The sequence below is a fragment of the Bos indicus genome, chromosome 18, assembly GCF_029378745.1.
Source record: "Bos indicus isolate NIAB-ARS_2022 breed Sahiwal x Tharparkar chromosome 18, NIAB-ARS_B.indTharparkar_mat_pri_1.0, whole genome shotgun sequence".
Taxonomy (NCBI): Eukaryota; Metazoa; Chordata; class Mammalia; order Artiodactyla; family Bovidae; genus Bos; species Bos indicus.
The window spans coordinates 39267241-39292896 of record NC_091777.1 but is presented as its reverse complement, the minus strand read 5'-3'; the positions used below and the strand labels follow the sequence as shown (position 1 = coordinate 39292896).

At 36.9% G+C, this 25656-nt stretch overlaps 1 long non-coding RNA gene across 1 annotated transcript in view; it reads right to left on the bottom strand.

The window, feature by feature from the left end:
- LOC139177093 (uncharacterized) overlaps positions 1–25656 on the bottom strand; it is a 212063-nt gene that overhangs the window by 16566 nt on the left and 169841 nt on the right. The window contains exons 3-6 of the long non-coding RNA XR_011561516.1: positions 5441–5508; positions 4212–4343; positions 3639–3780; positions 1970–2266 (exon numbers count right to left, since the gene is read on the bottom strand). This is a non-coding gene — a long non-coding RNA (uncharacterized lncRNA). The remainder of the gene's footprint in view (positions 1–1969; positions 2267–3638; positions 3781–4211; positions 4344–5440; positions 5509–25656) is intronic.

The window sequence follows — 25656 nt, the reverse complement described above, 5'->3', positions numbered from 1 at the left end:
TTGGACACAACTGAGTGACTTCCCTTTCACTTTTCACTTTCATGCATTGGAGGAGGAAATGGCAACCCATTCCAGTGTTCTTGCCTGGAGTATTCCAGGGACAGGGGAGCCTGGTGGGCTGCTGTCTATGGGGTTGCACACAGTCGGACACAACTGAAGTGACTTAGCAGCAGCATCAAATATTGAAAAGACTATTCTGTCTCCAGTGGGTTATCTTTGACCCTTTATCAAAAAGTTGTGTCTATTTCTGGGCTTTCTCTCCTGCTCCACTAATCTTTGAGTGTATCCCTACCTCATCATCACATTGTTTTGATTACTGTGGCTCATTTTTCTACATTCATTAAGTTGATGATTTTAAAAAGTGATGATATGGTAAATCAAATTGATTTTAGAATGTTGAACCAACCTTTCATCTATGGAATAAACCTGACCTGGTCATGGATTGTTTTTGCATATTATTCAACTCAACTTGTTAACATTTTGGTAAAGATTTTTGTGCTTATGTTTATGTGATGTGTTGGTCTGTAGTTCTCTGCTCTTATAGTTGCCTGGTTTTGGCATCAGAGTAATGCTGACTTTATAAGATGAGTTGGAAAAGGTTCCTTCCTTTTCTATTTCCTAAAAGAGGTTGTTTAGGACTGATATTTCTTCTTTAAATGTTGGAAGAACTTGCCAGTGAAACCATCTGGGCTGTGTTTTTTTAATAGGAAGGTATTTTTAACTACAAATTTAATTTCTTTAATAGACCAAAAACTATTTCAAGTTATTTCTTCTTGAATTCTAATAGTTTGTCTTTCAAGGAATTTTCCCATTTCAATTAGCTTATCAAATTTATTTACAAAGTTTTAATTTACTTATCCCATATTATCCATTTACTATCTGTCAGATCTATAGTGATGTCACCTCTTCTATTCTTGGTCTTGATAGTCTGTGTCTTCTCATTTTTTTTCTTATTCAGTCTGGCTAGATGTTAAAAAATTTTTGTATTCTTCGTGAAGAACCAGCTTTTGGGTATGTTGATTTTTCCCTGCTGCTACTGCTTAGTCACACAGTTGTGTCCGACTCTCTGAACATGTGTTTGAATGCAGGCTCCTGTGTTCAGGGGATTCTCCAGACAAGAATACTGGAGTGGGTTGCCATTTCCTTCTCCAGGGAATCTTCCCAATCCAGGGATTGAACCTGAGTCTCCTGCATTGTAAGTGGATTCTTTACCCTCTGAGCCACTGATTTTTCCTTACTGTTCTCAATTTCACCAGTTTATGTTCTTATCTTTATTATTTCCTTCTTTCTTCTTGTTTTGGGCCTAATTTATTTCCTTAAGACACTTAGATTATTGGTTCAAAACTTTTTGGTTTCTAAAGTAAAGCATTAAAGCTTATTCCTCTGTACTTCTTTAGTTGTATCTTACAAATTTTGTAATGTGTTTTTATTGTCATTCAATAGAAAATTTCCCTAATTTCCCTGTGACTGCCTCTGTGATCCATGTGTTTAATTGGCAAAAATTTGGGTTTTTCCAGATATCTTTCTGTTATTGATTTTTAGTTTAGTTTAGTCAGAAAATATATTTTGCCTGACTTCAATAATTTTAATTTTTTAAAATGAACCAAAAAATGGTCTATCTTTGTTTACATTCCAAGTATATTTGAAAAAAATTTATTTTGCTTTTCTTAGGTGGAATGTTCTTATTTTTATTTTCTTAAATGGCTATTAAGTTTTTGAAAATAAAACTTCACTAAAATTTCTTCTTCAGAAAGAAGAAGTATGTCACACAAAGTTGGATTCAGAAATCTGATGGTTCAACATATAAGTTGATTTTGAAAAATCAAAAATTATTTTATTAAAAATTTTATAATGATAAGCAGTTCTCAATATGAACTTAATGATATATATATAATTAATAATGACATAAGAGACCAAGTACCAGAAAATAGATGCAAATAATGAATAAGTTACCCCTTCACATGCTTACCTCCTGATCTGTTCCCAGTATGATCCAATGACCCATCATCTGTACTGTAGCCACACTGGTTTTATTATAGTTATTCCAAGCAACCATGATCTTTTCTTATCTCAGGAGTTACCGAATATATTCTCTGCATGGAGAATACTTTCTTCCTCTTTTGTCTAATTTCTCTTCAGCTTTCAGAACTGATCTTGAATTCACTTTCCTCAGGAAGCCTTTCCTGATATGCTCTTCAAAGTTTAGGTCCTCCTGGTATACACTTTCATGGCACCCAGTACTTCTCTTTCACAGACCTTGTTATGACTGAAATGAAAGATATAAGGCCAGATTAGTCAGATTATCAAAGACGTTATGACTTCTCGAAAGGTAGAGAATTATCTCAGAAAAGTTTCCAAAATGAGACATGGATTGACCAACTGAACTAACTAAAACTGAATGTGATTTCTATCTTGAAGACTTCTCTGAAAGCAGAATTATGCCTTCAGAAGAATAATGAATGTCTCAGTCTTCCATATTACATATCTAAAACGTCCAAGAGGCTATAATTTATAAAATGTTGTTCACAGCAGGGCACACAAAATCAACCAAAATGAGAAATTTCATTTCTCTGTCTTCATAGATCCAGATAAGGTATCTGTTTCTCTAAGACATTGCTTGCCATGGAAAGGAAAATCCATATACAAATGGCAAATTTGGCTTAAGTAACTTTTCTTTTCCAAATCGAGTCTAAAAATTAATGATTTAGAATCCAGTAATTTCTTGTAAACTTTTAGGCAAAGAATTTGGTTGAAAGGAGTGAAAGGAAAAATCTTCATTTTCATAAACATTTGGAACTTTGATTTCTTTTAAATAGCATTCAATATTACTAGGGAACACTTGTAGGAAAATATATAGCGCTTTCCTGGCAATGGAGTTGGAAGAGCTGCCTTCCCCATGTCTCTTGGCTCACTTTGTAAATTGTGTGAAACACTTTTAGACAGACACTGGCACTCATAAATTATACAACTCATCTGCATATTCCAGTCATGAAACATTATGCAAAGTGACATGATTTGCATAATGGATTCCTCTTGTCGCTTCACTTGCTCCATGCTTTTAAAAAACAAAATGAAATAAAATGAAAGCATGAAAAGGTGAAAGCATTAAGTTCCCAGCCTTGCCTATCTCCTTCCCAACTATAGTATCAATTGCTTTTATTTTGTACAGGGGATTGGGGTGAAGGGAAAACAAAAATCTACACATACAAACAAAAAATAAAAGAGCATTCACATGAATCTCGTTTTTGATTACAAGGTACCTACTTTCTTAGTAAAATTCTTCACCATAAATAACTCATTTGAGTCAAGAGGAACAGTAACAAAACAAAACACTGATATAGAGAGAGAAAGTTTATGGAACTTTCTCCTTAAAAAAAGCTTTTCCTTTGCCTGGGATATTTAGGGGAGGCTAGCCTTCCTCTTTACGACTTAAAAAAAAAAAGGACCAGGTATTTGCTTATTAATGGAAAAAAGCATACTATGGATGAAATAAATGGTCTGGGGGAGGGTTTCCCCCCTAAAAAGAACTTCTGAAGGGTTTCCCTGTTTTTGAAAAACAAATGGAGAAGATAGAGTTGTGCCTTGATTATTTAACAAAATACAGAATGGCTATATATACTGTAAGGATGAGGCAGTACCAACCACGTCGACTTCTATCGGCTCTACTCCAATAAGCAGGCAACGCTCCTCAGCAGTTGCTAGTTTTGCTGCGGGCTTTCCCTGCCCCCCCTCTGCACCAGTGCGAAAGGCAGAGTGTGCCAAGCGGCTGGCGTCTGTACCCTGTGGGAAAAGTTAACTGTAATTCTTCGGCTTTTAAAATCAATTAACCCGTGTGTTAATTAACGTCAAGTCGACGGGAGGAGGAGGAGAAGAAGAAGGGGAGGGAGGGAGAAAAGAAAAAAAGCTGCAAGGGCGGATGGCAGAAGAGTTGGCACCGTGCCATCCATTCAGGGGCAACGCCACAGTTTCGTGCGATAGCAGCAGCGGGTATATGTTACGGGGGCCCTGTATGCGGGCCAGACAGTGCGGTAAAGCCAAGGGAGATTATCCAGACCCCCAGGAGCGAACAGCGAGCAGCAACCGAAGGCGCAAGTGCCAGGATTACAGCCTGGGCTGCTCCAACCACGAGCCCTTCCTCGGACCCAGGGACTTGGCTACTTGGGGTTTGGGGATCTTCCACACCAAAGAGGCACAAAGCTGACTTTAATCACTTGTTTTCCTTTAAACTTGATTCTGCCGCATTGGAGTCGGCACAGCGGATGCTTTCACACCCAGCAAGACAAAGGCCGTCGTCTCCGCCATGACACTGTTCCGTTCCAAGCAGAGGCCGGGATCCTGGACTCCTTGAAAAATCAAAAGAAACAAGGAAAACAAACAACAAATGCAGCAACAAACAAAAAACAGCCACAAAATTTGTGTGCCCATTTGCCCATGCCAGGGGTGAGCTGGGCATCTATTACAGAAGAAGGGCGCTTTTTTGGGGGGGGGGGCACGCTGTTGCCTTGCTATTCAACTTCGTTTATAATTAACTTAAAAAAAACACCATTCAACCTAGTCAACAACAAACAAAGAGAAAAAGCAGACATCGGAAGAGAAATGCCATAGGAAGCGGCATGAATGCATGCCACAGCTGGTGCCACTTGCCATTCGGAAACCTCAGGGAGAGGTGCCAATTCTACAGCTCGGAAGAAGGCAGAGAAGGGAGCAGAAAGATCTACAGGCAGAAATCATAAGGAAAGAACACCGCTTCTACGAGCCTGGATTGCGATTGCACGGCAGCTTCCGCTGGGAGGAGAGGGAATATTCAAATGGAGATATAGATGGGTATAAATTAAAAGATGGGCACTTATCGACTGCATATAGACACATGTGTAAGGTTGTATGTGTATATAAATACACTTATTTTCAGGCAGTTTAAATGTTTAGACATGTGTCTGTTTTGGGGTTGGAGGTATGGGTATGTATATAGATAGGTGTATATGTTTATGCATATACACATGTGGGATGTGTGCATGTGAGTAAAAGGAGAGGACGATGGAGAAAGAGACAGAAGGAAACGTGTATATGTGCATGTACGTGTGTGCATACATCCCACTTTTTTTGACCCAGGTATACACAGGAGACAAAATAAAAATCATACTCCAGCAGCAAGCAGGCAGAGATTTATCTACGTTCACTGCTATCACCAGGGAGATGAATGGGGCCGATCTGAAGCCCTTTTACAGGATCCACTATGGGAGTGGAGGAGGAGGAGGGATGCCACACAGACATGCACAAACTTGAAGGCAGAGTGCTTTGGAAGGTGCTACTTAGGAAACCCTGGTGGCATAACACAGGGGAGAAGAAGGGTTGAAAGAGGCTTGTTTCTCTCTATGTTTTAGGTTGTTGTTTTTTTTTTTTTTAATCTGAAAAAGAGTTTCAGGAAACGACTGGTACTTACGTTGTCTGCGTTGCTGTGGATCCTGAAAGGTGTTCTGTTGGCACCGGGCGCTGAGCCAGGGGCAGCCACTGGAAACAAAAGGGAGAGACAAAAAATAAATAAATAAAGTCATTCAATGGGAATATTAATTGCTGCTCTTGTGGATTTTACAAAACACACAAACTGTTTTTTTTTTTCTTTCTTTTTTAAATGTGGATTGGCGCGTGTCCCTTTCGCATGGAATATACAAGTAGTGTGGGATTTACAGCCCAGTACAGGACTCAGGATTAACCGCGCTGGCATCTTTTGGGCATATTCTTCCTTTTAATGAATGAGCTTTCGCTGTTAATGAGGAATAATCGTTTGGCTAATGAGCTTTGAAACATTAAGAGAAAAGAGGTTTTTTTCTTTTCCGTTAATCGCTCTGGTGCGACTGCATGGATGGATTACAAAAGACAGCAATAGGAATGCAGTACAAAGGGGGGGAACTTCTCCTGGAGAGGGAGAAGCACCGAGATGGGTGATGTGTCTCTGCGTCTTTCCTTCCTTCTCTCTCTTTCACTCTCTGCCAACTGCTATGGGTTTCCATAACTCCGCAATCAAAGTGGATGGTCTGGGAAGGATTATTACAAAGAGTGAAGCCTCCGCTGTTAATGTCTCCAGTGTTTAATCATCATACAGTAGAATGGTTTTATGCATATTTCATTTGCATATCATTAAACCGTGTTAGCAAGGGGCGTTCAGAGCCAGGAGAAGTACAAAGTTGGGGAGAGAGGGAAGAAAAAAAGGTCCCTATGATGCTTATCTTCAAACGGGGACTTGTTCCATGATCTGTCTTCTACTTTTGCTAAAATCATTATGACTTGGAAACCTTTGAAGTTGGATACAACCTTGGATTCTTCTAATTCCTGCAGAGCGGTATATTTTTAAAAACAGCAGAAATGTTCCTGTACTAGACAATTAAAGGAATATAAACTCCAGTGGGTTGAAACTAGTAGCTCTTTGGGGGATGCAGTGGCACAGGCTTCTACAAATACCAACACTTAAAAAAAATAAAGAGCATCATATTAAAACAAAGAAAATGAAGACTCTCCAGTATTAACGTGTGGATTATATTTGTTTCTTTTGGGGGGTAATGAACTAAAGAGAATGAAGAAGCCATCGGTAATTTATCCCTTCATTAATGAACAGTCACCTTTTTGTATGTGTTTGTTTTTGTTCTTTCTTTTTGAAGAGGGATGTTGTCACTTTTGAAGCGATTAGTCAATTATTCTGTTGCTTTGATCTTTTTCCCCTGCAACCGACAGGAAAGAAAGGTGGTGGTTAGGGAATAGTGTGTATTGGAAGGATTTGTGGGGAGAGAAGGAATACAGTGAGTTCTTTGTAGATCTAATACATGCACAACATATTAATTGGGAGCTTTTAAAGCTCCCTCAATAGGCTATTTCATTCCTGGTAAAACAGCAGCTGGTTAGCCACTGTTGGTGACTCTTCAGATATCACTTTAAGTATTTTTATTCTGTCGCTGTTGTTATTGTCGCCTTGTTTTGTTTTTCTCAGTCAAGATGAGAATATAATGTCATCCATCCCTTCTTTATTGAGTGTCTTCTCTTCTCTATCTTCTTCACTTCCAATTTCCAATCTGTAAAACAGTGTTGCTTAATACTGAATTCTGGTACACAGTCTAACTGGCACAAGTTGATTTGGAAATGAGATGCTGTTTTATATTTAAATTATCCCCGCTCCTCCCTTATCCTTCCAAGCTTTGTCTCTGCTATGAATATTCAGATGAGGCATGATGTGATTACACTGTACAATTACTCCTATCCATGGTGGTGGCAGGGGCTGCTGGGGAGGCAGGGAGCCAGACAACCTCCAGGCCGATTCAGAGTTTGTTTTTGGTATTTTCCCTGTCTCCTTGGCGCTGCAGCACATGCAGATGTCGCTGTTGTTCTTTATAAAGCCCTAATGATATGCAAAAGCATAACTACTTGGTTTGGATGCAGAGCATCAACGAAATATTATGGATGTCTTTAAGAAAGGGGGAGAGAAAAATCCTGACTGAAGGAATGTCCACATAAATTATTTTTATTTAAATGAATTCAAAGGATGGGGTGAGAGCAAGTCAGAAGGAGTCACATGGAAAACATGCATACTATTAATATGCATAAAGAGTTCTCACTGTGGAGAAGAACCTCCTCACTGCAGCTCATAGGACAAACTGGTTCATTAGGAAATAGCTCAGAGCGACTACAACATTTTGCTATTTCCATTTTTCCCCTTATATTAAATGAAGAGTCAGACTGATGTGTTTTCTTTGCATGGCAGCATCGAGATGGAGCCAGTCTGTGAAATCTGCTGCCCAAATAGCATTTTAATGGAAACTGGAACTAAACAAGGGCATGGATTTGGAAGGGAGGGGAGAAGAAAGAATATATGAAGAGGAGTACATTCAGAGCCACAGCATAATACTTTGTAGTACAGGTTTTCAGAAACCGCCTTTGGTTCTTCATTAGTCTCAGATGGGGCTCCTGTTACAGGGAGCTGTTAGGGTTTATCAAGATGAGCACCGAGACAGGCCCTTCTAGGTCTGTGGCTGAGGAAACAAGCGGCAACTTGGTGCCTGCCCCCCCGCAGCTGTCTACGGCTCGGAAGCCAAAATCACAGCTACTCCCAATTTGGGGATTCAGTAAAGTGCCTCCTGGTCCAGGTATTTGTGACAGAGGGAATGCTTGGTGCTATCACAGTATATGTTGCTAAAGAGCAGGTGGAATCATCTGGGGCAGGCCTGATACTGTTGGTGCTGGATTCTCAGGGTGAAGATTACTGTGTTTTCTAACATTTTCAGGATGTTAAAATGATCAGTGTGGATTAGTGCATGTTTATGATGAACAGAGAGGAGCAAATAGTGAATGAACCTATTGGGTGGATTCAGAACTGATAAAATATTTGGAATATTACTAATGGCCTCGATGAATTCATAAAGGAAAACTAAGCAAGAAGCAGAATTCAGAAAAAAAAGGAGATTTCATTACTTCCCTTAGTCAGGTGGATGTAGTTCAAATTACTTTAATAATTCATATTAAAATAATCTTATATCTCTGTTTAAATTACCGAAAGAAAGACAGTTTTGCTTTGGTTTGTATATCAGCACAGATTTCTATTTGGTGGCATGATGTTGACCTGAAACTGGTCTCTATTTATCATTATGAGCAGGTAAAGTGAAAGTGAAAGTGAGTAAGTAAGCGTGTTCTAAATTCTGTTGCTTTTCGCCCACTCATTTCCCAAACTTCCACTTATGAGTGTCCTTTATAACACACACACACATACACACACATACACACACTCTCAACTGTTACAGTGTACCAAACTACAGAGTACAATTAATGTGGACAATGGCTATTTAATCTGAATCAGGCCGTTAAACTTCTTATTTTTTCTGTCTCTGTTGACAGTATTATGGGTATTAAATATTGAAACAAATCATGTTAAGAATTTAGCACAGTATTTGCATATAACAACACTAACAATGTTAAATTTTATCTTTGCTATATTATTGTTATTTCAGTGTATTGACTGGTATTAGAGAGAAATAAGGTAAAGGAAATAATATTTACTCTTTACTCCTACTACTAAATAGCAATGCAGATAAAAGATTTAGTGAGAAAGCATTAAATGGGGCTTCTGTGGTAGCTCAGATGGTAAAGAATCTGCCTGCAATGCAGGAGACCTGGGTTCGATCCCCGAGTTGGGAAGATCCCCTGGAGGAGGAAATGGCAACCCACTCCAGTATTCTTGTCTGGAGAATTCCATGGACAGAACATGGGGTCCCAAAGAGTGAGACATGACTGAGCAACTAACACTTTTTTTTACTTTTCATGGCAGACAGATTGTTATTTATCAATAATCAAAAGTCAAACTACAGCTCATATTAATGCAGTTCATAATATATCTATGAAAATGTTCCTTTAAAAATGTATGTGTAATTCTGAGATGATGATCATGGCACATAGTATCTAAGTCTAACAAGAGAGTCCTATCCTGTTTGCTGTGGAGGGCTATGGGAACTGAGAGGAGAGCTGTGGGAGCTGAGAGGTGCTCATTATTTACTACATTGACAGGCAATTCCAACTTCCAGTCTTTTAAAAAAGAGATAGTTTTGAATACGTAATATGATATATTAACTATTTTAAGCATCAATAATTTAAATAACTTAGAAAGCAAAAAGTCTCCCCCCTGCTCCTCTTCTAGCCATGAGTTTCTAACCTCACCCTCAAATTGGTAATCAGTTACTGGTTTCTCATTTATCCTTCCAGATATTAACATATTATGCCCAGATATTAATAACATATTTTCTTTCCCACTTTTTACATGAATGGTGGTTTTTAAAAAGGGATTCCTTATAATTTCCTGCAAATGCAATGAATTCATCTCTAAGTAGATAGCTTAAGTTTTCATTTCCAGTAATCACGTCCACTAATTTTTGTCTTTAACTTGGTAAGAACATGTAGCACGATGTTGAACAGAGTGCAAGTGGTGAAAGTGAATATTCTTGCCTTGCTTCCAATTTTAGGAGACATCATTGCCTTGTTTCTGAATTTAGGAGAGAAATAATTCTGCCTTTTATCATTAACAAAAATGCCCTTTATCAAGTGGAAGAGGTATTATTCTATTCCCAGTTGCTAAGAACTTTTTTTAAATGGTTGTTAAATTTTGTCAAATGCCTTTTTTGCACCTATTGAAATCGGTAACAGTTCAAAGTTGTTGTCATGATGAATCACAATGATTTTCATATGTTAAACCAACCTTGCAGTCCTTGAAAAACCCACTTGCTCATGATGTATTTATTTTTCAATATATTGCAATATTTTACCTGCTAATATCTTGCTAAAGGTTTTGAACCCATGTTCATGACAGAAATTGGGCTATGATTTTCTTTTCTTGAAATGACTTTGGTATTGTTATAAGGGTCTTGGTATCTTTATGAAATGAGTTGAAGAGTGTGCCCTCCCTTTATACTCTGAAAAGGTTCGTGTAAACTTGTCATTGTTTTGTACTTAAACATTGGATAGTGACGCTATAGGCCTAAAAATTGTGGACAATTTTTCAATTATAAATTCAATATTTAAGACAATGTTCTAGGACTATTTAATTTTCAATTTTTCGGTATCAATTTTGGTAAGCTGCGTTTTTCAAGGAATTTGTCTATTTCATCTTAGTTATCAAATTGATCAGAACAAAGTTGTCCAATATTTCGTTATCTATTTTTTGTCTGTCAAAACTTTAGTAATGTCCTCTCTTTCATTTGTGATATTAGTAAGCTGTATTTTCTTTTTTCTTGTTTTTTCAAAAATCAATTTTATTAATCTTTTCAATGGATCAACTTCTATCTCTAGATCTTTTGATTTCTACTCTAAATTTTACAATTTCCTTTCTTTTACTTATTTTTTAATTGCAATGTTCACTTTAGTTTTCTAGACATTGAATTTTGTATTGGGGTATAGTCAATTAACAGTGCTGTGATAGTTTCAGGTGAACAGCAAAGGGACTCAGCCATGCATATACACATATCCATTTTCCCTCAAACTCTCCTCCCATCCAGGCTGCCACGTAACATTTAGCAGAGTTCCATGTGCTAGACAGTAGGTCCTTATGGATAACCAGCAAGGACCTTTCTTTAACTTATTTTGGGTTTGATTTGCTTCTCTTTTTCTAGATTCACAAGGTTGAATCTTAGAAAATTCACTTTACACTTTTCTTCTTTTCTAATATAGATGTGAACTGTGTTTAGTTGCTCAGTCGTGTCCGACTCTTTGTGAGCCCATGGACTGTAGCCCACCAGGATCCTCTGTTTATGGGATTCTCCAGGCAACAAAACTGGAGTGGGTTGCCATGCCCTTCTCCAAGGGATCTTCCTGACGACCCAGCAATCGAACCAGGGTCTCCTGCAGGTGGATTCTTTACCAGCTGAGCTACCAGGGAAGCCCCAATACAGATGTGTAAATCCATAAATCTCCCTCTAAGGACTGCTTTAGTTGTATCCCATGTACTTTCATAGTGAAAGTGAAAGTGTTAGTCACTCAGTCATATCCAACTCTTTGCAATCCCATGGACTGTAGCCTGCCAGGCTCCTCCGTCCATGGGATTCTCCAGGCAAGAATACTGGAGTGAATTGCCATTTCCTTCTCCAGGGATCTTCCTGACCCAGGGATCAAACCCAGGTCTTCAACACTGCAGGCACATTCTTTATCATCTGAGCTACACTGTAAACTAAACTAATCTTTCATAAGATATGTATTTATTATCATTATTTTGTGATTTGTGATTTCCTCTTGAAAGTGAAAGTCACTCAGTTGTGTCCATCTCTTTGCAACCCCATGGACTGTATAGTCCATAGAATTCTCCAGGCCAGAATACTGGAATGGGTAGCTGTTCCCTTCTCCAGTGGATCTTCCCAACCTAGGGTTCGAACACAGGTCTCCTGCATTGCAGCCAGATTCTTCACTAGCTGAGTCACCAGGGACTGTATTATTTATAAGTGTGTTGTTTAATTTCCAAACATTCAGTTACTTTTCTAGGTATCTTACTACTGTGAAATTCTAATTAAATACCACTGTATTCACGGAATATATTCTATGTAATTTCAGCTCAAGATTTGTTTTATGGCCCAACACACAGTCTATTTATTTATTAATTCAAATTATTATTTATTTATTTGAAGTGGTATGTGCACCGCTGCTCTTGGTTTCCTCTATTATACAATTGATTTCCATCTAATTCATTTCTGCCCTTATTGTTTTTTTCTTCTATTTTCTTCAGGTTTCCTTTTCTATTCTTCTTCTAATTTCTTGATAAGATAGTTATATCACTGATTTTTAGCCTTTTTTCATTTTATTTTATTTTTTTTATGTTTATAAAAGAAATTTTTTTCTAGTTCTAATACTTTTCAGTTATGTTTGATGAATTAGTTCTAGAGATCTGCTATGCAACATGGCTGTTACTTTGATTGTGGTGATTGTATCATGGATGTTTGCACATATCCAAGGATATTAAGTATGTTCAGTTTTTCACATATCAACTATACTTCAATAAAGCTGGCACATATCAGCCTTATTATTTATATATATATATATATATATATATCAGATATATATGTAAATATCTGATACATATATCCACACAATAGAGGTGGAGATGGAAACAAAGAGACTCAGAAAGGTGTACATCTATATTTTATAAAAATATTATTTAAAAATAATAAAACTACTATATAATTCTTTGTACCATTAAATTTTTTACTTCAAAATCTTTATTTCTTTATTTTTAATTAGATGGCTTTTTTAATTGTTAACATTTTATAATAGATTCAGGTATACACCATAGTTATTCAATATGTTTATAGATTATATACCACACAAAGTTATATTCTTGACTCTATTCCTTGTGCTGTACCTTACACTCCTGTGACTTATTTGTTTTATAACTGGAAGTTTGCACCTCTAAATCCTCTTCATGTGTTTCACCCAAGCCCTCATTCCCTTCCCTTCTGGTAACCAAGTTTGTTCTCTGTATCTTTGAGTCCATTTCTGTTTTGTAATATTTGCTTGTTTTGTTTCTTAGAGTCCATGTATAAGTGAAAACATAAAGTATTTGTCTTTCTGTGACTTATTTCACATAGCATAATACTCTGCAGGTTTATCCATGTTGTTGCAAAGTTTAAGGCTAAGTTATACATACCACATCCTCTTTACACATTCACCTGTGGATAGACACAGGTTATTTCCATACTTACAATATTGTAAATAATGCTGCAGTAAACATTGATGTACATATATGTTTTCAAGATGAGTGATTTCATTTTCTTCCAACAAACACCCAAGAGTGGAATTGCTGAATCATGTGTTATTTTTATTTTTAATTTTTGGAAAACTTCCATACTGTTTTCCATAGCGGCTACAGCAATTTACATTCCCACCAACAGTGTACTAGGATTCCCTTTTCTCCACAACCTCAGCAATACTTGTTATTTCTTGTGTCTTTTCTTTTTTTCTTTTTAAACATTTATTCAAAGGCTGTAAATTTTCCTCTAAGCATTGCTTTAGTTATAACTCTTAGGTTTTCATTTGTCGTATATTCATTATTATTTGATTCAAAATAATTCCTCTTTGGTCCATAGCCTTTTAGAAGTATATGGCTTAAGTTCCACACCTTTAGGGATTCACAAAACTTTTAGTTCTTACTTTTATTGATTTTTAGCTTCTTGTTAGTGCTTTCCAGATCTCTGTGGTCATAGTCAACTCCAGATGATTTAAATTTACTTTTGAGAGTTGCATTATAGTCAACTTTGGTAAATATTTACTTGAAAAGAATGTGCCACTGTGAGGTGCATTGTGTCACATATAACTACTGCTACTGCTGCTGCTAAGTTGCTTTAGTCGTGTCCAACTCTGTGCGACCCCATAGATGGCAGCCCATCAGGCTCTGCCATCCCTGGGATTCTCCAGGCAAGAACACTGGAGTGGGTTGCCATTTCCTTCTCTGACATATAACTAAGTCATGTCGAATAATTACATTGTTTAGTTAATCTATATTCTTACTGATTTTTTTGGACTGCTTGTATAATTGTTTTATTGGTTACAAGAGGTGTGTTAAAAGTGTGTTACAGTCCTACACTGTGATGTGAATTTGTGTACTTTTTTTTTGTTTTGTAAATTTTTGCTTTATGTATTTTATGTCTATGTTATCAAGTGGACACAAATTAAGAAATTATATTGTGTTGAATTGACCATTTAATAATCATGCCATATACATCTTTATCTCTTGCCTTAAAATCTATTTTGTCTAATCTTAATATAGTTGTTCTGGTCATATTTGTCCAGATCTGGCCATTGTTCTGGTATAGGTGGAGGATTTTTTATCTTTTTATTTTAACTTTATCTGTTTTTTAGTTAGATTTTATCTTTTATCTACTCTTAGAATTTTGAATTTTAACTGGAGAATTGAGTCAATTTATATTTAAAGTAGTTACTTATACATTTAAAATTTACACATATTACCTTATTATTTCCTATATTATCTGGTTTATGTTGTTTCACTCCTTTTTTTGAATTCCTTGAGATTAATCAAGCATTTTTGTTGTTCCACCTTCTTCTCTATTACCTTGTTAATAATACATGTTTTTACTGTTGCGTGTTACCCTAAATTTGATAACTTACATCTCTGACTTAACTATAATCTAGTATTACAAATTAGTGCTTTTACCACTTCCCAGATATACTAGAACCTTAGGTTAGTCTCATTTTGTTTACCACCCTTCATGTTACTGTTAACACATGTATTTTATTGTTCATATATTTTAAACCTAACAAGATACTTCCTTTTTCGTAATGTACAGTTAAGATTCATTCAAACTTATTAACATATGTACCTTGTGCATTGCTCTTTCCTCCATTTCCACATTGTTTCCTCCCCTCCGCCCGCCGCCCAGGGTTGCTTTGTTTCTATCTATAGATTTCCTTTCCCTTTGTTGTTGTTGTTGTTTTAGGTGAGGTGTGCTGCTTGCTGAGTTCTTGTTCAGGTTTTGTTTGTCTATAAAGTTTTTTTTATCTTGTTTTGAAAGCTATTTTGACTGAGTATAGAATTTCAGATTTTTAGTTATTTTCTTTCAGCATATTAAAGATGTCATTCCATAGGATTTTTGGCCTCCATTATTTCTGCTGAGAAGTCAGCTGTCAGTCTTGTTGCTTGTATGAAATAATGTCTTTCTTTACCTTCATGTAAGATTTTTCTCCTCAGTTTTCATTTTTAGCAGTTCTACTGATAGGCCAAGCTTTGCTTTTCTTTCTTTTTTTATTTTTTTCAAAATAAGACAGGATCAAATGATGCCTTTATTTATTTTTTTGTTTCATATATGATATTATACATGTTTCAATGCCATGCTCCCAAATCATCCCACCCTCTCCCTCTCCCACAGAGTCCATAAGACTGTTCTATACATCTGTGTCTCTTTTGTTGTCTCTCATACAGGGTTATCATTACCACCTTTCTAAATTCCATATATATGTGTTAGTATACTGTACTGGTGTTTTTCTTTCTATATTACTTCACTCTGTATAATAGGCTCCAGTTTCATCCATCTCATTAGAACTGATTCAACTGTATTCTTTTTAATGGCTGAGTAATACACCATTGTGTATATGTACCACAGCTTTCTTATCCATTCATCTGCTGATGGACATCTAGGTTGCTTCCATGTCTTGGCTATTATAAACAGTGCTGCGATGAACACTGGGGTACATGTGTCTCTTTCAATTCTGGTTTCCTTGGTGTGTATGCCCAGCAGTGGGATTGCTGGGTCATAAGGCAGTTCTATTTCCAGTTTTTTAAGGAATCTCCACACTGTTCTCCATTAGTGGCTGTACTAGTTTGCATCCCCACCAACAGTGTAAGAGGGTTCCCTTTTCTCCACACCCTCTCCAGCATTCATTGCTTGTAGACTTTTGGATAGCAGCTATTCTGACTGGCGTGAAATGGTACCTCATTGTGGTTTTGATTTGCATTTCTCTGATAATGAGTGATGTTGAGCATCTTTTCATGTGTTTGTTAGCCATCTGTATGTCTTCTTTGGAGAAATGTCTGTTTAGTTCTCTGGCCCATTTTTTGATTGGGTCGTTTATTTTTCTGGAATTGAGCTGCAGGAGTTGCTTGTATATTTTTCAGATTAACTGTCAGTTACTTCATTTGCTATTATTTTCTCCCATTCTGAAGGCTGTATTTCACCTAGCTTATAGTTTCCTTTGTTGTGCAGAAGCTTTTAATTTTAATTAGGTCCCATTTGTTTATTTTTGCTTTTATTTCCAATATTCTGGGAGGTAGGTCATAAAGGATCCTGCTGTGATTTATGTTGGAGAGTGTTTTGCCTATGTTCTCCTCTAGGAGTTTAATAGTGTCTGGTCTTATGTTTAGATCTTTAATCCATTTTGAGTTTATTTTTTTGTATGGTGTTAGAAAGTGTTCTAGTTTCATTCTTTTACAAGTGGTTGACCAGTTTTCCCAGCACCACGTGTTAAAGAGATAGTCTTTTCTCCATTGTATATTCTTGCCTCCTTTGTCAAAGATAAGGTGTCCATAGGTGCATGGATTTATCTCTGGGCTTTCTATTTTGTTCCATTGATCCATATTTCTGTCTTTGTGCCAGTACCATACTGTCTTGATGACTGTGGCTTTGTAGTAGAGCCTGAAGTCAGGCAGGTTGATTCCTCCAGTTCCATTCTTCTTTCTCAAAATTGCTTTGGCTATTTGAGGTTTTTTGTATTTCCATACAAATTGTGAAATTATTTGTTCTATCTGTGAAAAATACCGTTGGTCGCTTGATAGGGATTGCATTGAATCTATAGATTGCTTTGGGTAGCATACTCATTTTCACTATATTGATTCTTCCGATCCATGAACATGGTATATTTCTCCATCTATTAGTGTCCTCTTTGATTTCTTTCACCAGTGTTTATAGTTTTCTATATATAGGTCTTTAGAAAGCATCACTATGAACAAAGTGAGTGGAGATGATGGAATTCCAGTTGAGCTATTTCAAATCCTGAAAGACAATGCTGTGAAAGAGCTGCACTCAATATGCCAGCAAATTTGGAAAACTCAGCAGTGGCAACAGGACTGGAAAAGGTCAGTTTTCATTCCAATCCCAAAGAAAGGCAATGCCAAAGAATGCTCAAACTACTGCACAATTGCACTGATCTCACACGTTAGTAAAGTAATGCTCAAAATCCTCCAAGCCAGGCTTCAGCAATACGTGAACTGTGAACTTCCAGATGTTCAAGCTGGTTTTAGAAAAGGCAGAGGAACCAGAGATCAAATTGCCAACATCTGCTGGACCATGGAAAAAGCAAGAGAGTTCCAGAAAAACATCTATTTCTGCTTTATTAAGAATAGCAAGAAGAGATAAGACAGCCTTCTTCGGTGATCAATGCAGAGAAATAGAGGAAAACAACAGAATCGGAAAGACTAGAGATCTCCTCAAGAAAATTAGAGATACCAAGGGAACATTTCATGCAAAGATGGGCTCGATAAAGGACAGAAATGGTATGGACATAACAGAAGCAGAAGATATTAAGAAGAGGTGGCAAGAATACACAGAAGAAGTGTCAAAAGAGATCTTCACAACCCAGGTAATCACAATGTTGTGATCACTGACCTAGAGCCAGACATCCTGGAATGTGAAGTCAAGTGGGCCTTAGAAAGCATCACTACGAACAAAGCTGGTGGAGGTGATGGAATTCCAGTTGAGCTATTTCAAATCCTGAAAGTTGATGATGTGAAAGTGCTACACTTAATATGCCAGCAAATTTGGAAAACTCAGCAGTGGCCACAGGACTGGAAAAGGTCAGTATTCATTCCAATCCCAAAGAAAGGCAATGCCAAAGAATGCTCAAATGACCGCACAATTGCACTCATCTCACACGCTAGTAAAGTAATGCTCAAAATTCTCCAAGCCAGGCTTCAGCGACATGTGAACCGTGAACTTCCTGATGTTCAAGCTGGTTTTAGAAAAGGCAGAGGAACTAGAGATCAAATTGCCAACATCTGCTGGATCATGGAAAAAGCAACAGAGTTCCAGAAAAACATCTATTTCTGCTTTATTGACTATGCCAAAGCCTTTGACTGTGTGGATCACAATAAACTGTGGAAAATTCTGAAGGAGATGGGAATACCAGACTACCTGACCTGCCTCTTGAGAAACTTATATGCAGGTCAGGAAGCAACAGTTAGAACTGGACATGGAACGAGAGACTGGTTCCAAATAGGAAAAGGAGTAGGTCAAGGCTGTATATTGTCACCCTGCTTATTTAACTTACATGCAGAATATGTCATGAGAAATGCTGGGCTGGAATAGGCACAAGCTGGAATCAAGATTCCTGGAGGAAATGTCAATAACCTCAGATATGCAGATGACACCACCCTTATGGCAGAAAGTGAAGAGGAACTAAAAAGCCTGTTGATGAAAGTGAAAGAGGAGAGTGAAAAAGTTGGCTTAAAGCTCAACATTCAGAAAACGAAGATCATGGCATCCGGTCCCATCACTTCATGGGAAATAGATGGGGAAACAGTGGAAACTTTGTCAGACTTTACTTTTTTGGGCTCCAAAATCACTACAGATGGTGACTGCAGCCATGAAATTAAAAGACGCGTACTCCTTGGAAGGAAAGTTATGAACAACCTAGATAGCATATTCAAAAGCAGAGACATTACTTTGCCAACAAAGGTCTGTCTAGTTAAGGCTATGGTTTTTCCAGTGCTCATGTATGGATGTGAGAGTTGGACTGTGAAGAAGGCTGAGTGCCAAAGAATTGATGCTTTTGAACTGTGGTGTTGAAGAAGACTGTTGAGAGTCCCTTGGAGATCCAACCATTGCATTCTAAAGGAGATCAGCCCTGGGATTTCTTTGGAAGGAATGATGCTAAAGCTGAAACTCCAGTACTTTGGCCACCTCATGCGAAGAGCTGACTCATTGGAAAAGACTCTGATGCTGGGAGGGATTGGGAGCTGGAGAAGGGGACGACAGAGGATGAGATGGCTGGATGGCATCACTTACTTGATGGACGTGAGTTTGAGTGAACTCTGGGAGTTGATGATGGACAGGGAGGCCTGGCGTGCTGCAATTCATGGGGTCACAAAGAGTTGGACACAACTGAGCGACTGAACTGAACTGATATATAGGTCTTTAGTTTTTTTAGGTAGATATATTCCTAAGTATTTTATTCTTTTCGTTGCAATGGTGAATGGAATTGTTTCCTTAATTTCTCTTTCTATTTTCTCATTATGAATGTATAGGAATGCAAGGCATTTCTGTGTGTTGATTTTATATACTGCAACTTTACTATATTCATTGATTAGTTCTAGTAATTTTCTGGTGGAGTCTTTACGGTTTTGAGTTGTGCTTTTCTTTATGTTTATCCCACTTGAGATATCTGTGACTTCATATCATTTCACTCCTTTAGAAATTATTATCAGTTGGAATGCTACTTTTATTAATATCTCTCTTTTCCTTGTAGGATTCTAATTACATGCTAGACATTTTCAACATGTTTCATATGTATTTTATGCTCTTCATTTTTCATCCACTTAGCTCTTCATGCTGTGGCTTGACTATTTTTTACTGATCTATCATATAATAATACTCTCTTCATCTGTTTCCAAATTTCTGTTAAATGTATTTATAGATGCTTCAATTTCAGTTATTATATTTTCAGTTTTAGAATATTCTTTAATTTTTTGTGTGAGTTATTCGTTTCTCAAAATATTATCAGTTTGGAGTTAAGGAGTTATTTCTGATAACTCCAATATCTGGTTAACTCTGTCTCTGTGTCTGTTTCTACTGCACACTTTTTTTTTCTCCCTTTGGTCCTGTTTCTTGGTATTCCTGGAAAGTATGGAATGGATGCCAAATATTGTGTGTGGAAATTTTAGAGGTTTTGAATGATTATACCTTCCTCTGAAGAAAATGCACCCTATCATCTGGGAAGCAACAGGGCAGAACAAATGCAGATCACCCAAATGCAATAAGAGAATAAGTTACAGTTAGACTATAGTCTTTGTAAGGCTCTGATTACATCTAGTTCACTTTATCTCCCAGGTCCCATTTCTTTGATAGATCCTAAACTCCAGTTTTTGTCTTTCCAGTACTATAAGAATACTGAAAGCTCCCTTTGGCTTTCAGCAGTTCTCTGCTCTGTTTCTTAGCCTCTTATCCTAGGCAAAGAAAACTGAAAGTCTGAGAAGTTCTCTGAAATTATTCCATCTAAAAGGAAGTGAAGACATTTGTTCTCTGTGAACATATATTTATTCCTAGTGATCAAAATTCCCTTTTCCAAGTGCTTACAAAAATAACTTTTAAGTAATTGATTTTAAAATCAACACAACATTTCTAGAAAATTAGGGAAATGTCCCCTCTTATTCAGGCTTTTGACACCTCTCCCAATCTGTATATTTTCTCAAAAACAGCTGGAGTTCCTTAAGCTTGACTGAAAATTCTCATAGTACCTCTGAAAGTAGTATCTCTGGGATATGAGACTTGAATTCCAACAATTGGCATTCTTTCTTCATCTTTTTGCCTAATCTTGGGCTATAATCCCCAATAACAAATGCCATTATCTTCTTTCTTATCTGAAAGTCTTTTTTATTGACAGGGAAGGTAGAGAAAAAGAATTTAGAGAATAACTCTCTCTCTGTCTATCCCTCCTACTCTCTTTTTCAGTCATTTCTTAACAGAAGATAAAAATCCTGCAGCAAGTCTCTCTCATTTACTTTTCCCTGGAAGCAACTCTCAAATTATCTCCTTTATATGTCCTTTCTTATATCCTTTATACACAATCAGTGATCTAAATGTGATCAAACAGATTGCTGTGAAATCATTCTGCTCTTTACTTTTACCCCTCCCTTTTTGCCTGACAGTTTCTTTATCTACCAATTAAAGTTCCTATCAATACACTTACTATGTAGTAGATACAGTGAAAGAGCTAGATACATTCCCGCCTTCAAAACTGGTTTGCAATACAAGCAGAAATTCAATTACAAAACAATGTGTTATGCATTGGGTGAAATTTTAGTGTTATTTTTTTGGAGGGCTTCCTTATTTTTCTTGAGCTAACTTTTTAGAGATGGTGCTCGTAAAGTTATATTTATCCTTAATCTAAATATTTAAAAATCTGCCTTTCTGAAGTCTAGGATAACACTGTCCAAAAGAACTTTCTGCAATAATGGAAATATTATGTCCAAAAGGGTAGCTACTGGCTAGTACAATTGAGAAACTAAACCTTTAATTTTATTAAATTTTAACTAATTTTAATTTAATGGGCTAACTTATTGGACAGGTAGCTATAGGGCATATATCTGATTATGTCCAATATTCACCATTTCTGGCCATTTTAAGCTCTAATATTAAATGACTACTTTCTTTGAGTGTTCTAATTTTTTTTTTCTATTAATACTTCTCTGAGAAGTCCTCTCTTGTTGAGCAAATTTAGGCTTATATAATTAGTTTTCCTATAATTTCTTCCATCTACTTAGGATGCAAATTACTAGCAAGGTAAATCATGAATTTACCAGAAATTTTACTTTTAGTAGCATGAGACTTTGAACATGCATTTGAATAGTTGACTCCATATGATCATTATGTCATGAGTTTATTTTTTCTTACCATCTGAATTGGAATTGCTATATATATTCTTTATTGGGCCAAGCAAACTATAGAATATTGCCCCTTACGCAGTTACTTCTGATTTCTGGTTTTATGCTTTCTACCATGTTTCAACTCAAATTCTGTCCCCATTGACATAATAGTCAGTCATGAGTGCTATATCTAGAGTCAGGAATGCAGGTTATGATCACAGAAGAAATTGCAACAAAATGGCCAACTTAGTGATTAACAACATGACTTTTAACATTATTACAATGTTCATGTGTGCTTTTTTATGTTGGCAGATACATTCTTACATAATATGTATTTCATAACTTTGTATGAAACAGAAGTAATAAGGTTAATAAACATAATGAGTGAGGCATTAGGAATTTAGCTTTATGAAGCAAAACATGTCCTATACTAAGAATTAATTAACAGATAAGATTTAAGTTTATATATTTTTTTAAAAGTAGAAAAATACTATTTTAATAGACAATCTGATGTTATGTTGTTCTGAAAATGAAGAGAGGTAAAACAGAAATATTATATGAGTTTTCATAATATTTTCCAAATCTGAATATTGTATAATGTGTTCACTGCATACATAAAATATATGAACTGATTTATAGGTGGGTACTTAATATTTTTTCTCATAAAATATGTCTAGTTGTCCATATTTTAGTGGACACCAATGTGAAGGGATAATAGTTTAGTTCAGTTCAGTTGCTCGGTCCTGTCCAACGCTTTGTGACCCCATGGACTGCAGCGCTCCAGGCCTCCCTGTCCATCACCAACTCCTGGAGTTTACTCAAACTCAGGTCCATTGACTTGGTGATGCCATCCAACCATTTCATCCTCTGTCATCCCCTTTTCCTCCGACCTTCAATCTTTCCCAGCATCAGGGTCTTTTCAAATTTGTCAGCACTTCGCATCAGGTGGCCAAAGTATTGGAGTTTCAGCTTCAGCATCAGTCCTTCCAATGAATATTCAGGACTGATTTCCTTTAGGATGAACTGGTTGGATCTCCTTGCAGTCCAAGGGACTCTCAAGAATCTTCTCCAACACCACAGTTCAAAACCATCAATTCTTCAGTGCTCAGCTTTTTTTATAGTCCAACTCTCACATTCACACATGACCAGAGGAAAAACCATAGTCTTGACTGGATGGACCTTTGTTGGCAAAGTAGTCTCTGCTTTTTAATATGCTGTTTAGGTTGGTCATAACTTTCCTTCCAAGGAGTAAGTGTCTTTTAATTTCATGGATGCAGTCACCATCTGCAGTGGTGACTGCAAAAGCCAACTTTTTCACTCTCCTTTTTTACTTTCATAAAGAGTTTAGGCTTTGGATTAATACAATCCTAAGGATTCCATCGAAAAAGCAAGAGAGTTCCAGAAAAACATCTATTTCTGCTTTATTAACTATGCCAAAGCCTTTGACTGTGTGGATCACAATAAACTGTGGAAAATTCTGAAGGAGATGGGAATACCAGACTACCTGACCTGCCTCTTGAGAAACCTATATGCAGGTCAGGAAGCAACAGTTAGAACTGGACATGGAACGACAGACTGGTTCCAAACAGGAAAAGGAGTATACAGTCAAGGCTGTATACTGGCACCCTGCTTATTTAACTTCTATGCAGAATATGTCATGAGAAACGCTGGGCTGGAATAGGCACAAGCTGGAATCAAGATTGCCGGAAGAAATGTCAATAACCTCAGATATGCAGATGACACCACCCTTATGGCTGAAAGTGAAGAGGAACTAAAAAGCCTGTTGATGAAAGTGAAAGAGGAGAGTGAAAAAGTTGGCTTAAAGCTCAACATTCAGAAAACGAAGATCATGGCATCCGGTCCCATCACTTCATGGGAAATAGATGGGGAAATAATGGAAACAGTGTCAGACTTTATTTTTGGGGGCTCCAAAATCACTGCAGGTGGTGCCTGTGGCCATGAAATTAAAAGACGCTTACTCCTTGGAAGGAAAGTTATGAACAACCTAGATAGCATATTGAAAAGCAGAGACATCACTTTGCCAACAAAGGTCCGTCTAGTCAAGGCTAGTCAAGGTTTTTCCAGTGGTCATGTATGGATGTGAGAGTTGGACTGTGAAGAAAGCTGAGTGCCGAAGAATTGATGCTTTTGAACTGTGGTGTTGGAAAAGACTCTTGAGAGTCCTTTGGACTGCAAGGAGATCCAACCAGTCCATTCTGAAGGAGATCAGCCCTGGGATTTCTTTGGAAGGAATGATGCTAAAGCTGAAACTCCAGTACTTTGGCCACCTCATGCGAAGAGCTGACTCATTGGAAAAGACTCTGATGATGGGAGGGATTGGGAGCAGGAGGAGAAGGGAACGACAGAGGATGAGATGGCTGGATGGCATCACTGACTCGATGGACATGAGTCTCAGTGAACTCCAGGAGTTGGTGATGGACAGGGAGGCCTGGCGTGCTGCAATTTATGGGGTCGCAAAGAATTGGACTCGACTAAGCAACTGAACTGAACTTAACTGAGGGATTCCATAATGTATAGCTCTTACAACGGTTCCTGGTCTCAAAAGTAAGTTAGCAGCCTTCCCATAGTGTCTTTTTGGAGATTATTTCAAGAGATTACGGATGTCAGTCAACACTGACTCAATGGACATGAATTTGAGCAAACTCCAGGGGATGGTGAAGGACAGGGAAGCCTGGCATGTTGCAGTCCATGGGGTTGCAAAGAGTCAGACACAACTTAGTAACTGAACAACAACTCTGCTTTAAAAACTTTAATGCTAAAAAGTTTAAGTTCAAACTTAATCTGTTCAAAACATAATTAGGGAATTAGTCACATTACAAGCTAATTTTTTATTTTGTTGTAGGCTTTACCCAGAAGTAATAAGCTTTTTCATGTATTTTAAATGATACTTAAAAAAAAATAACCTACAGTTTTTCAGAAAACCTTTTATTTCACAGAGCATGATATACCTGTATTTGGAATAACAATGCCATAGCTGTTGACAGGGTTATAATAAAAGTGCTTTGAATTCATTACTATTATTACAATTATATCTTATGTTTGTCTAGGACTTTATAATGTACAAAGCACTTTCACAGACACTGCTGCTTTTAAAAGAAAGGCATCATAAGAACACTAGCTGATACTGTTTTTTCTATGAATAATGGCACTTTTAAAGCAGAAAAAGAAACTATGCCTATCATTTTTACAGTTTGAAAACAATATATATATATTTGCTTAGCTTCTCAAAAGGCAATATGGCAACACACAGGCTTTATAGTCAATGTTGGAATCATTTATGTGGGAATCCTAGTTTTATTTACTAGCTATGGAACCTTAAGTAAGCTATTTAACCTGTGTATGTTTAGTTTTCCTCATCTGTTAATTAGAAATTCTGACCTCATAGAGTAAGATGAAGGGGAAAAATTTACATATCCTAAAGCAATACCTAGTATATAGTAGGAACTCTAGAATAATAATAGTATTATTATTAAAATTATCTATTCTTTTTTTATTGACTTCATAACATTTCAATAAACCTTAATATGCAAAGGAAATAATTAGATAGACAATGACTGGTCAAATATGATAGATCAAGTCAGGAAGGGAGGTAAAAGTTAAAGTCTGTTTCAGAAGCAAATTAGACAGTACAATCAGGGGAAATGGAATTCACTAAGGAATCTGAGATTTCACCTATGCAGATTCAAATTTATGATGCTTAAATAGGGTAGAAAGTTATATGGAGGGAATCACAAGCAATTCTGGAGGAATAAAATGGAAGCATGTTTGTGACGTGAATGTTTAATTAAGTGATACCTATGAAATAAGGGAAAGTATCATATAAAATGGGGTGGGGTGCAGGGAACAGGAAGCTGGAATGATTTTACTTGTATAAGCAAATTAGCTCACTTCGATTGATCATATGTGTTATAAGAACAAGGATAAAAACTTGACCCACACAATTTTGCATTAAAAAACCTCTCTGCTCCAGAGTAAAAAGACCGTATAAGTCTCTTCACAAATGTGTGCTGTGAGTTAAACAAGGAACCTCAGTTTAA